Here is a 13,222-nt window from a genome sequence, read left to right as displayed (position 1 = left end):
TGCTCCGGATCAGCCAGCTTCACCTTACCTGCTCCGGATCATCCTGCTTCGGTTTACCTGCTCCGGATCATCCTGCTTCTGCTTACCCGCTCCGGATCATTCAGCTTACCTGGTTCTTACTCCACGCCGCAGATATCTCCAGTCAAGAGGGGACTTCTACACTGGCACCTGTAAGAACAAAGAAGAACAGCGTTAACACATCAGTAACGCCGCGCATACTCAACGAATCTTCCCGCAACGCTGGAATCCAGGTTAGTCGCACGAGCGCACAACCCCTGTAAGAATGCAGAGACATTATTCATAGCGCTCGCTCCAATAACGTGGACACTTATATCACTGCGCTCTCTCTCTACGCAGTGCATACTTACCAAAAGCCTCTGTGCAAATATAACTAACCACCAAGTCTTCAGTAGCGCTGAACCCAGACTCGAGGCGCTAATACCACATAATTTCTCCTGCAAGGTAAAGGGAGAGACATTACCAGGCGGGCTCGAATTGAAGGCGCTGCGCAAACCTACCAGCAGCTAGCTTCTACATGCACCGCTACTTACCCACAAAATACCGGCAAACAAAGACAATACGGACAATTTTGGACTCTCAATATTTGCGGCGCAACGTTCACTAGTGGGAAGGACTTTCTAGCCAGTGAAGAAACTGGCGCCCTGAACTCTCGGCCTCATTGTGAAGGCATAAAACAGCATTTGGCATCTGAACTCCGCCTACAGACATTGGCACCAATCACATGAGTGAATCGCGCCCCTGCAAATGCAGGATGGAGTGCACACCCTACTAAAGATCAAGGTATTCCTCCGGGTGAAACGGGGGAAGTGAAGACTCTGGTTCAAGGGAGGCTCGTCTATCGCTCCTACAGAGACACAGGTGAGTGCGACATAGACATAGACAACGAGTTAGGAACCTGAAGAAGTATCACCAGAAATAAGGGTACCGGTGCAGAAAATAGGGGATGGGAAGTAGGGAGATTTTTTTTTGGTTGGATTCAACCCTGGGGCAATAAGAAATGTTTGTGTTGAAAAAGATGATGGGCAGAGGGTATGGACACATTGGGACAAGAAGTAGAACAAGCAAGGGAAAATGAATGGCAAGATCAAGGTGGTAGAAATAAGGAAGAGGCAGGGCAAGAAAGAGATCAAGGAGAGGAGGTGGTGAGAAACCCGTCCCTGCCACAAGAGGCATTGAGGAGGGACAGACCAAGAAATAGGCCAGATTTAATTGTGGTAGTACAAAATCGGAAGAAAAAAGGGGTTAAAAAAAATAGATATGCAGATGCCTCTTATACATAAAGGAGTACAGATAACGCAGTATGTGCCATGGTCTCAAATGGACAAAAATTATTTGATTACAGCTGTCCCCCAGCTTATAGCCGGAGCTAGCAAATGGATCTATGAATTTGAAAAACAAACAAAAGGCCAAACTAGTGGAAAAGGAACTAAATAAGGTTGTAGTCCAAACACTGGTGACAGCACTGGCACAGGGGGAAAGGTGTGAGGGGTGTGAGGGGACAGTACCCCAACCCACAGTGGCAGTATGAAGGAATACCAAGGGGAAGAGGAGGATTTTGAGGAGCAAGAGCAGGAGGCTTTGGGGGGGTATATAGGGCCTCTGGGAGGAGTATTGGGAACATCACAGTGCTGGTATTGTGGGGAAATGGGGCCATTTTGCAAGGGGTTGTAGGAACAGGACTGAGATGGGATTTAATTGGGGCAATCGCCTCCAGGGCAGGGATTCCAAGGGCCTCAAGGAATGGGACAACAGCAATTTGGGTGAGGGTGTGGGGGGGTCAAAATCGGTTCCCTTATGGGGCTGTCCGGCAGTGGGAGGGAACACAGTTTTTAACAGGATGGCATGGGGAACAGGCTTCCCATTCCATCGAGTTCAAATGGTGGGGGTCGGCCCTTTTTCATTACCCGGGTCAAATACATATTCTGATTAGGACAGCCCACAGAGAGCACTCATGTGTCCAATCCTATTGACAATCACACACACTGAAGAGGAGCCCTTGGTGGATGCGGAAATAGAAAAAAATAATTTTATATTTATGGTAAATTCTGGTGCAACCTAATTATGCATCATGGAGGGGAACTTTCCATTATCAGGTAAAACTCTTGACACGCACTGGGGATATTTCTACAGTTCCATACACAGAGGAGCTGGATATAAAAGTGGGAGGGGAGGTAGTACGAGCCCCCTTGTTATATTCAGCGTGTTCCCCTGTGAACGTGTTGGGCAAGGATCTTCTCAGTAAACTAAATATAACTATCATTCACAGATTAAGGGCTAGTGTGTTCCACTCCAGGGATATGTGTAGCTCGAGCAATGGTAGTAATCAATGCAATAGTATGGGAGTCGGTAGTCCATGGGGTTGCTGTGGTCCCAGATATATTTTTTTCCCGAAAACTGTTGATCGAATAAGAGAATGGGTCAGACATTGCGGATATCCACTGGATGAGCTGGAAAGTAGAGTCCAACAAGTCTTACAGGACAAGAGGGGTGATCGATACCGCATCTGCAGCCGGCACTTTTCCTTGGACATGTACACAACATCTTGGGTAACAAAGAAGAATAAACGGCGAACGACACGGAAATTGCTCAAACGCTATTCGCACTCTATTTGTCCACATTCCGCCACCGGTGAGTCAAGTGTCCGGATTTAGCTTTAGGCCTTGCGGTAGTGTGTAGGTATCCGAACTGATTAATTGATATTGTAGGTGTTCTATCCCTTGTAATAATTTCGATATGGATATGATTGTATAGTTTTTTGAATAATGACATTTACCAATATATTCCTTTTCGATTTCATAACCCACAAAGGCAATGTATATATATGGGAACAGGGAACTGTGCTGTATTGAGCATTTTACAAGTATTCTGTCACCTTACATGGCTATTTTTAATATTGGCATTTCATTAGCAATCATTAATTTACCTTTACAACTTCTTGACTATCCCTTGAATCTGAAGCAAGAACATTCTACATCCTTGACGTGGTCGCAGTTATCAACCACTTCTAGCGCGTATCAGGTAATCTTACTAGGCTAATCCGCTACAGACCTGTTTTATGCATGTCAAGTAATATTTTTATTTTATCGTGTAATCATTTTACCGAATGTTTCGTTAGTGCTTTCCAATTGATATACACCTTAGTTATCGTCCACTGGTGTTTGTTTTCGGTTATAATTAGTGTTATCCATACTAATGCAAGTACTGTCTTTCAGGGAGATGCTGAAGCGTCTGCCACATCTACAACATTTCTAGATTTTCTTCAACAACAGGAGGTATGGATACTGACAGCTCCATCGAGCGTCGTCATCAGAGCTGGAATTCTTGTCGTTTGATTGTTCTACACAATGTTTCATTCGTGGTTAGCCGTTGATATGTACCTGTGCTGTCGACCCCAGGTGTGTGTTATGTTTTCACTATTGTAATCCTCACTAATGCAAGTACTATGTTTCAGGCAGTTGATGGAGCGTCAACCCCTGCACTTGATGCAGAGCCTGACATTCAAGTAATTCCAGGGAAAGTGGAAGCGGGACCATGCGTATACGAATCGGCGCAACAGCTTTCGGAAGTGTGCACTACATTTGCAACATCCATAAATATTCTTCAGCAGCACGAGGTATGGATAATGACAGCTCCATCATGCGTGATCATATAACGTGATTCCATTTGCTATACTTTCTTCCCTATTAACGCAAGTGCTGTGTTTCAGGGAGACGACGAAGCTTCCACCACAATCACAACATCTCATTTAGATGATGCAGATGTAAAGGAATCGTTGAAATAAGTCGATGAAATGTGATCATATTTGGATTTTCCTTGATTATTTTGGACAATGCATCATTTATGGTTATCTCTTTATATGTACCTGTGCCGTCGACCCCAAGTGTGTGTTGTGTTTCCAATATTGAAAAGCATACCAATGCAAGTACTGTGTTTCAGGGAGATGCGGAAGCCTCCTCTCCAATACAACCATTCATGGCAGTCCATGCAGAGCCAGAGGTATGGATACTGACAGTTCCATCGAAATAGATCATCACAGGTCGAATACTTGTCGTTTGATTGTTGCACACAATGTTTAAATCGTGTTTGGCTATTGAGATGTACCTGTGTGTTCGTCCTCACGTGTGTTTTATGCTAACAATATTTTGATACATAGTAATGAAAGTACTATGTTTCAGGGAGACGATGGAGTCTCATTCCGTGCTGTCTATGCGGATACAGAAAATAGTCGTTGCAGCGCAAGAGGAAGGGAGGACATGCGGAAACTAATCGGAGCTACAGCGTGCAGATGTTGAAGGTCGAGTCAAAAAAGTTGCAAAGAAAAAAAAAACAAAAAAAGGTTAGTTACAAACAGTTCATAACTTTAAAAAAATGTTTGTGCTGGGGACTATTTTATGTTTTTTTCCAGTCAATTCTACTACACTCCATCTTGTGTTTAAACTGAACATCCCTTTTCCAATCTCTCCTCCAGTTACCCGTGGGTGTCAGAACTATACACACACAGACAGTGAAGCGAATGAGAGATGTGGCTTGCCAGACCGTGTAGACTATGGAGGAACTATTAATTGAGGCAAGGCGTGTTCAGGCTCGAGATGCTCATGTCCAATGGCCAGAACATGAATTAACTGTGTTTGGAGACTACAGCAAAGTTGCATTGGACCATAGCTACAGTGCGACCGCACCACCACAAGAACATATTATTGAATGTATTGAAGATAGCTCTGAAGTAGTTGCAGATCAATTTACACAATCTACACCCGCCAAAAATTTGCCACCAAAAAACTTGTCGACATTGTTGTGTTCTCCCATCAATGTTGAAGTAATAGATGTTGAAATGACAGAGAATGAACCAGCCGCAGCATCCATAGACGCATCAGAACTTGATATCAGCGATTTTACTTTCCAATGTGTTGAAATCTCCACAACGTCAAAGGCCGAAACAACGTTGACGCAGGATGACAGTCTAATGAAAGAGAGCAAATACATTGTATTCAACAGTTGTTTGATGGAAATTATAAGTATGCTGAAATGTGTGCATTCCATTAGAGGGAAAGTATGTGGGAAGCCATTGATTAATGTGACTCGTCAAATAAAAGGCAGTAACGTCAAAATAAATGCCGCCTGTAGATTAAATCATAGGTTCTCATGGTCTGGACAACCGATGCTGGGGAAACTGCCAGCAGGCAATCTACTGTGTGCAGCTGCATCACTTTTTAGTGGCTCCAGTTTTAGAAAGTTAGAGGCTCTTTCTTTCAGTTTGTGGGACTCCATTTCATTTCTAAAGCGCTGTACTACATATACCAATGTGATTATCTTTTTCCGGCCTTTAGTGATGCTTTGAAAATTGAACAATTGTCTCTAGCAAGTACATTCGAAGGCAAACGATTCAGGCTAGCCGGCGATGGACAATGCGACAGCCCTGGATTTTCTGCCAAGTACTGCACCTACCACTTTCAGGACATGGATAGTAAGAGTTCGGTGGTCGTGCATGTAACACAATGTACATCCTTAGTGGCCATGGAGAAACTAGGTTTTATAAAATCAGTGGAATATCTACAATCGAGGGGAATGCACATCGACCTCATAGCCACGGTTAGCCACATTTCAATTGCCAAGACAATGAGAGAGCAGTTCCCACATATTAAACATCAATTTGACGTATGGCATCTTGCTAAATCAATCAATAAGAAAATCTCGGCTGCAGAGGAAAAAAAAAGGTTTTGTAAGTATTTTGCAGTGGTCACATTCTATCACCAACCATCTTTGGTGGAGCTCAAAAACTTGTGAGGGGTCAGTGGAAATACTACTTGAAAAATGGCGGTCACTGATGCACCACTGTACCAACGTTCACCGCTGGACAGCAAATGAACATTTCCACCAATGTGAACATGGCCCTTTGTCCTCAGAGGAGGCACGGAAGAAGAAGTGGTTGATTCCATCTTCACCGACACACAAAGCCATTGAGAAGATTGTTTTCGACAAAACTCTATCAAGAGATTTGAGAGGACTGACAGAATTCTGTCACACATGAGATTTGGAGGTGTTCCACAATATGTGCCTAAAGTACAGGCCAAAGCTCTTGCATTTTAGCTTTCGGGGCATGAAACATCGCACTCTACTAGCGGTCTTGGCCCATAACAGCAATGTCGGACGTGAACAATCTAGGACTAGGGGTAAAGTAAGGATGCCTCGCTACACTAAGGTGTTTTCAAAACGAAGTAAGCAATGGGTGATCAAACCAGTCTATGATGAAATGCAGTTCGACTTTGTGAAAGGCCTTATTGTTGCTGTGTTAGAGAAGCACAGATATGGAATTTTGGACGTTTCTGTGCAGAGCAGTGATCCATTGCCACCAAACATTGCGACTGCGCCATGCCCACCCGAAGCACAGCTGATTGTGAAGTACAAATCCCGGTTTAAATAATTGCAATACGATTGTCTTTTTGTAAATAAATGTTATTGTACAGTGTACCTGTAAACCTAACCCCTACCTTCACCATCATCAGTGGCGAACAAGCTGGGTGTCATCTTTGAATTCTCTCTATTCACCTCACGTATGTGTATGTATATATTTCTCTCATGTCTCATCTCATGTAAATGTAAATGCTGCGCACTGTTAACGGAGGGGAGGCTTGCGTATTGCAAATAATAAAACAAACGAACAAACAATAAATCTCACTTTTAACTCCACTCCTGTGGTACTTTATACTTTCCCTGACCTTCCACCAAAAATTAAATGTCTCAATTTGGGCTGCAAAGCTCGCAGACAACGGGGACAAAATTGGGGCACTTGGAACGCGCCAGCCAAGCGGGCCTTGGCATTTGGGAGAGAAGCCAGTTCGCATTTGCACATTGAGGCGCACTACATAGACGGATTCTAAACTTCAAGTTCTCACAGATGCCTATACTACGTGATGTTGCAAATAAAGAATGCGAAGGACAGCGCCCAGATGAGGCCCACAAGTCGCACTGGAAGTATAAGGGTCTATTGTTTTTTGACCTTGAGACAGGGACCATGCCGAAAGAACTACATTTGAAGGGAGTGCGCAATAACGTAAGAGACGATAAGGCAGAAAATTCAGAAACTAGACAAGTTTCATTTTAGGTCAGTATACGAAAAATCGTTGTCAAGAGCACGGTCCGTTTTACAGACTGCATTACGAAGAGACACAATGGAAATTTCAAATATAATGTAAGTAAATCTTTACACGCTTTTATACCGCAATGAAGATTTAATGAATGGATGTATGAATAAATGAATGAATGAATGAAGAGCTAGGAAAAGCAAGTAAAACTGTTCGTAGTGGGCCCACGGGCATGCAGGTCCACTGGTCTCACTGATCTCGGTCCTTGGCCCAGCCACTTTTCCCTGCACTGCCTACCTGCTCTACGGGACTGTCTCTGTATCCTTCAGCCCCTTCTCCCGGCATTTACCTTGCACTTGCCACCAGCTGGCCCTATTATTTAATTTGTATTCAACTAACCATGTACAGCCCTTCCCCATGCGCGATCAGAAAGACACCTGGCCTAGTAGGATCGTTGTCTGTCTGCCCTTGTTCCCCACCTGCCTCGTCACGCCTAGAAACACTTGAGTATAGGCGCGTTACAAATGCCATATCATATATCATATGATTCCTCACGCATGTAGACTAACTGTCGTTTATCATTGTGTGTTGGCCTCGATTTATCTCGTTACTTTTCGCATTGATTTTAGAGATGAACCTACTCCATTGAACTATCCTTGCAAGCAAATAGTTTCTGATCTGCCGTAATAAATAAAATGAGTAATATTAATGAAGTTCGGCTAGCGAGACTAATTATCATTTTTTTGTTTTCATAACAGGTATTTGATCCCATTCTGCCACTGCCATCTGTTTGAGACACCGGCGGATGGATTCTTCAGCAGACACCTGCAGCTTCGTGTCAACAACTGGAGCACAATCACCATATTATGGGACGATCGCCAAGGGCCCACATGCCCTTACGCTGTACTAGTGGCTAGAAGCAACATAACAACCTTTAGGCTGGACTAGTGCCTAGTTGATGGAACAGCCTTGCGGTTCACCGTGCTTCCAAAGTGATTCTTTTTACGAAAATGAACACCCTGTGTACCATAAAGGAACAGCGCGTGACTCAAGATGAAACGGAACAGTTATTGCGGATACAGATAAAAGAAAATAAATGGCTTCCGGAGTTCATATGGCAATTGCTGAATATTCTCTAAACATTTAATGTCAAATAAATGTACTTTACCAAATGTACCGTGTTGCTGTTTCATTTTAAAGTACAGTTTCATATTCCGAATTGTGGCGCGCTGTGTTGTGAGTTGATCTGTGTTGGTTTCTGGGTTCTGTGTGGAGTCGCGCAGACGACGACTGGGCGCGTTTGCCTACGCAGCACAGTAACGTCACGGGGAGAGGCGGGGAATATGAATGTTTTGATAATGTCAGGCTCAGGGGCGGGGAAATTGATTTAGTGCCGCAAAAGCAGGTCAGCCAGGGCGATCGGGGAAAAGATAGGATTATCAGAAAATGGAGGCTCCCTGGTGCTTGTTTTCGCGTGCGTTTAATGGACGAAAACCCGGGTGAGGTCCATAGGAAAGTTTTCTAAAATCGAGCCACTTAGGCTTAAAAAAACATGGCCGACCCGTAGGGACAATACAAATTTTTACTAGACCATGCCTTTAAGGTATTAGTAAAAGCAGTGCCTCCAATTGTGACAAAGTGTTGGCAAGTGCCCACAGTTTATTTTCCGACCCATGGTGCTACCCGAGATGTTGGCAGGGACAATATTGTCAGTAGATTTACAAGGACTAGTAGTGTCAGACAAAAGAGTAGTCCTGATTGGAACTGACTAAGTTGGATGCGAGTGGCTATAGTATTATGTATCGATCCAATAGTACAATTAACGGAAATGACTGCTGAGGAGTTATTTGAGGACAGTGAGCAAAACGAGGAGATTATTTTGGAAATCTGTATCCCCTGTGATGTGATATGGTGCAGTATAGGAAGATGCAGTGCCCCCCTGATGGCAGTGGTGACCCAGCCGTTTGTATTTTTTGAGGAGGTTATGCGATATGTGCCAGCACAATTATGGACTGTTAATCTACATGATGTTGGGTTACTGAGAGATGTGACCCCAGTACAGATTATATTGAAGTCAGGTGCCTAGCACTATCGCTCAGTATGTGGATGATCGGTTGGTATGTAGTGAAAATGAATAACAGTGCAGGAGTGATTCTGTTGCATTATTGCAATTGCTGACTCACAAAGGGTACAAGGCAGATAAAAAGAAGCTACAATACTGCCAACAGGAGGTACTAAACTTGGTGCAACTCATTTTTGCAAACTGGGAGGCAATAAACATTACCAGATAGGGCGGCAGCAGTACGCACCTCCCCAAGGCCCCGTACTGTGAAGCAAATGAAGCTGTTTTTTGGGTTTATGAAAATATTGTAAGGCCTGGATCCTAGACTACACAGTCTACACAAGGCCGCTGTTACAAAGTCTCAGGGAAGGACAGAGGACTTAAAAGTAAATTGGAATGGACTGACAAAATGACTAGACAATTTGAGGACTTAAAAGAAGCTATTTGCAAGGCACCTGTTTTTAGCAACTCCGGGTTACACACAGGAGTATTTATTTTCCCACTCAATGAACGTCTCATGCATTGACAGACGGAGACATAGTATATGTTGATGGGTCATAAATAATTGACCAGGTGACCGGACGGAGGCACACAGGGGCGCTAGTGGAGCACGGTAAAGGGGGGGGGGAGAAATAGTGACCACCCCTGTAGAAGGTGAGATTGCAGTTCCATACACAGCATTGCCCATATTACAACTGGACCATTATTAGCTGGGGAACTGATCTGCCCAGGTTTGAAGGTCCATATGAGGTGGTGTTCTGTACTCCTCTCGCTGTTCGTGTGAAGGAGTTAAAATATGGGTTGCATCTCTCGGATGTCCGAAGAGCACCTGAGACAAGACAAAGCTCAATCAACAAAGTAAGGACATAGCTAAAGAAGCTTTTTGTGCATTTAAAGTTTTCTTGGAAACTAATTGATGCAATAAAACATTTTTTTTTTGATACATGCCCGGGTGGTGTGCAGTTGCACACAACTTATTTATTTTCTTTTTTTCTTCATTTTTTAATTTTTTTATTGTTTTATCTTTTTTTGACCTTTTTCAGTGTTTTTATTTTTCAATTTTTTGAAGGTCCAGAACCCAGTCGGCCCTGCTGGAAAATTGGTCAGTCTCTCTCTCTCTCTTTTCTCTTTTCTCTCTCTCTCTCTTTCTTCTCTCTTCTCTCTCTCTCTTCTCTCTCTCTTCTCTCTTTTTTCTCTCTTTTCTCTCTTTTCTCTCTCTTCTCTCTTTTCTCTCTTTTCTCTCTTTTCTCTCTTTTTCTCTTTTTTTCTCTTTTCTCTCTCGATGACTGACCGAGTACAAGGCATAAGGTTAAGCTAAAAGTAATTTGTTCTAGAAATTATGTAGTGCATCTTTTTAGTATTATGTTTTGTATGAAAAAAATGCTAATATGAATATAAAAAAGGAAATACTAAATGGCTCACTTTTTGCCAGCCACCCCTACAAGTTTCCTTAGACGAATGAAACGGGAAGTACGAATGACGGATGATTTATATAAGGGGTTGGGCTTTGACACTATTTCTGACATCCAGAGCTGGTACTCTGATATGCGCACTGCAGGAAGGACTATAATAAATGAAAGCTGTTACGTGTGCACTTAACCCGCACGCATCCAGGGGCTCCTCAGGTTTTAGTTCCACATCCAGTCCCAATTACAGAGGCGCAATGCCTGGTACATCTTGCACTATGAAGGATAAAGGGCACATTCCAGGCACAAAGCGTGCAGTTGAGGAGCATTGATCTAGACCCAGCGTTATGCAATAGGCAGCACGAAAAACTGCGAACGTCTACAAGTACCATATTCTTCCTTGGGAGGTTACTCAAATGCCAACGCAACACAGTGACATGCCTGGCAGATGGACTGATCGAGTACAGCGAAGAAGCAACATCCCAAATGGAATCTGTGCACAAATCTGGTCCCAACACACCACAAGGCTGACATGGATTGTCGCCTTCGCCGCCACATGCATACGGCCCATAGAATTTGAACCGCATAGTGTAAATGCTGCATTAAATGCATATGTGCCCCACCATGTTGTCTATGTTATGCCTGAAGCCACAGATAAGATTATCGACCGCTCCAAAGATACTGCCTGCAAACCACTCGCCACCGCTTCCTCCCCTTCATCAACCATCACCTCTACCGTGAGGAGCAACTATGCTAACTAGCACCTTAGATGTGCCCTGATCAATGCCCGCTCCATCAATGCCCACGCTCTTGACATCAGTGACCTCATCTTTACTCATGATCTTGACAGCCTCTCGATAACTGAATCATGGCTATATGTAGCCTCAGGTCCTGCTCTATCATTGGCGCTACCCCCTGACTATTCCATCATCAGACAAGACCGGCCAACCAAGGGTGGGGGGAGTAGCCCTGATAGCCAAATAATCATTATCCATCAGTAAGACCGATAATATCATAGACAATAACAGTGATTACCTCCTTGCTAAAATTAACATCTCTCACCACTGTACCATTACATTGCATTTTGTCTACCGACCACCTGGACCAGTAGGTGACTTCCAAACAGCCCTTACTCACCTTCTATCTTCTATCTGACAATCTAAAAAAAATCATCAAAGGCCATATTACTAGGATACCTCAATGTACGTCTCAACGACAACAATGACCCTGCTGCCAAATTGCTCAACACCGCGCTCGAGACCATAGGGTTCAGCAACACTGTGACAGGTCCCACTCAGTCAGGGACGTTCCCTTGACTGGATCGCCCAACACAACTGCCCCCTCACTATCACTGCAACTCACCCACCCCACTGGTCTGACCAACATGTCATCCAGAACAGGACTGCGAGACTTGTCCTTGGCCTCAAGCACAGGGACCGTATCTCTCCAGGACTGAAATCACTACACTGGCTCCCAGTGACTGCGAGGATCAAGTTCAAAACCCTCTGTATTGTCCACAGGGCCGTCTGGGGCCTTGGGCAAAAAAATACCTTCAACTCTCTCATCCTAAATATCTTCCTTCTCAAGCTCTTCGCTCATCCGCCTCCAACTTCCTCAGGGTCAGCCGCTTCTCCAAACAACGAGTTGGGGGCAGATCTCTCTCCGCTGCAGGGGCCTCCCTCTGGAACAGCCTTCCTGCCTCCCTGAAACTTGAGGAGACCCATCTCCGGTTCCGGAAGCACCTCAAAACCTTACTCTTTGCCTCCGCTTTCTCTCCCCCTCTCCCCTGCTAATACTACTTAAATTGCACTGAATCTGCAACTGGGCCACTCACCGTTCTCGGTCCTTGGCCCAGCCACTCTCCCCTGCACTGCCTCCCCGGCAACCCCTGCACTGCGGGACTGTGTCTGTATCCATACAGCCCCCCTTCCCAGCAATTGTCTGCACTTACCTCGCACTTGCCACCAGCTGGCCCTTGTTATTTATCCTGTATGCTGTATGCTAATAACCCTGTACTGCACTTTCCCCTCTCCCTTTCCCCCATGCACTTTCCCTTCCTTTCTACCCTTGCACTTGCGCGATCTGAATGACACCTGGCCTAGTAGGATTGTTGTCTGTCTACCCTTGTCCCCCCCTGCCTCGTCGTGCCTTGAAACACTTGTGTATAGGCGCGTTAAAAATGCCATATCATATATCACATATCCCTACTGCCAGAAACAAACATATCCCAGCGCCACCCATGCCACAGGCCCTCGCCAGAAGCTCCAGGCAACTTACAAAAGAAAGGCTATTGCCTTATCTATCAGGACCAGCCATCGGGCCCCCGTTCTCAGCCGACCCAGAGATCCTGGCACTTACCTATGACAAAGCCATCAAAGCAGCAGTTCAAGATATCAAGATATCGTGCCACTAAAACCACGAAAGCCCAAATCCACCAGCCACACCAATGCAAGGTTCACCACTTACCTCCTGGCACTTGCAGCCCTAACACTCTGGCAATCCACCCAAACGGAAAAAGCTAAACTTGACTTTAGGACCTGTGCTAAAGAATACAAACAAGCTATCGTTAAAGCAAAAGCCACCTCCTTTGAAACTAGGATCCTGGAAGCTCAATCCCATACCAAAGAGATATTCTCTATCTTTAGGGACTT

At 44.6% G+C, this 13,222-nt stretch overlaps 1 protein-coding gene across 2 annotated transcripts in view; it reads left to right on the top strand.

Moving 5' to 3' along the window:
- The window catches only part of ARMC6 (armadillo repeat containing 6), an 817,534-nt gene that overhangs the window by 93,252 nt on the left and 711,060 nt on the right, over positions 1-13,222 (top strand). The window lies entirely within an intron of this gene.

The sequence above is a fragment of the Ambystoma mexicanum genome, chromosome 1p (genome assembly GCF_040938575.1).
Source record: "Ambystoma mexicanum isolate Mex_15411 chromosome 1p, UKY_AmexF1_1, whole genome shotgun sequence".
Taxonomy (NCBI): domain Eukaryota; kingdom Metazoa; phylum Chordata; class Amphibia; order Caudata; family Ambystomatidae; genus Ambystoma; species Ambystoma mexicanum.
This window is presented reverse-complemented; position numbering and strand designations above follow the sequence as displayed.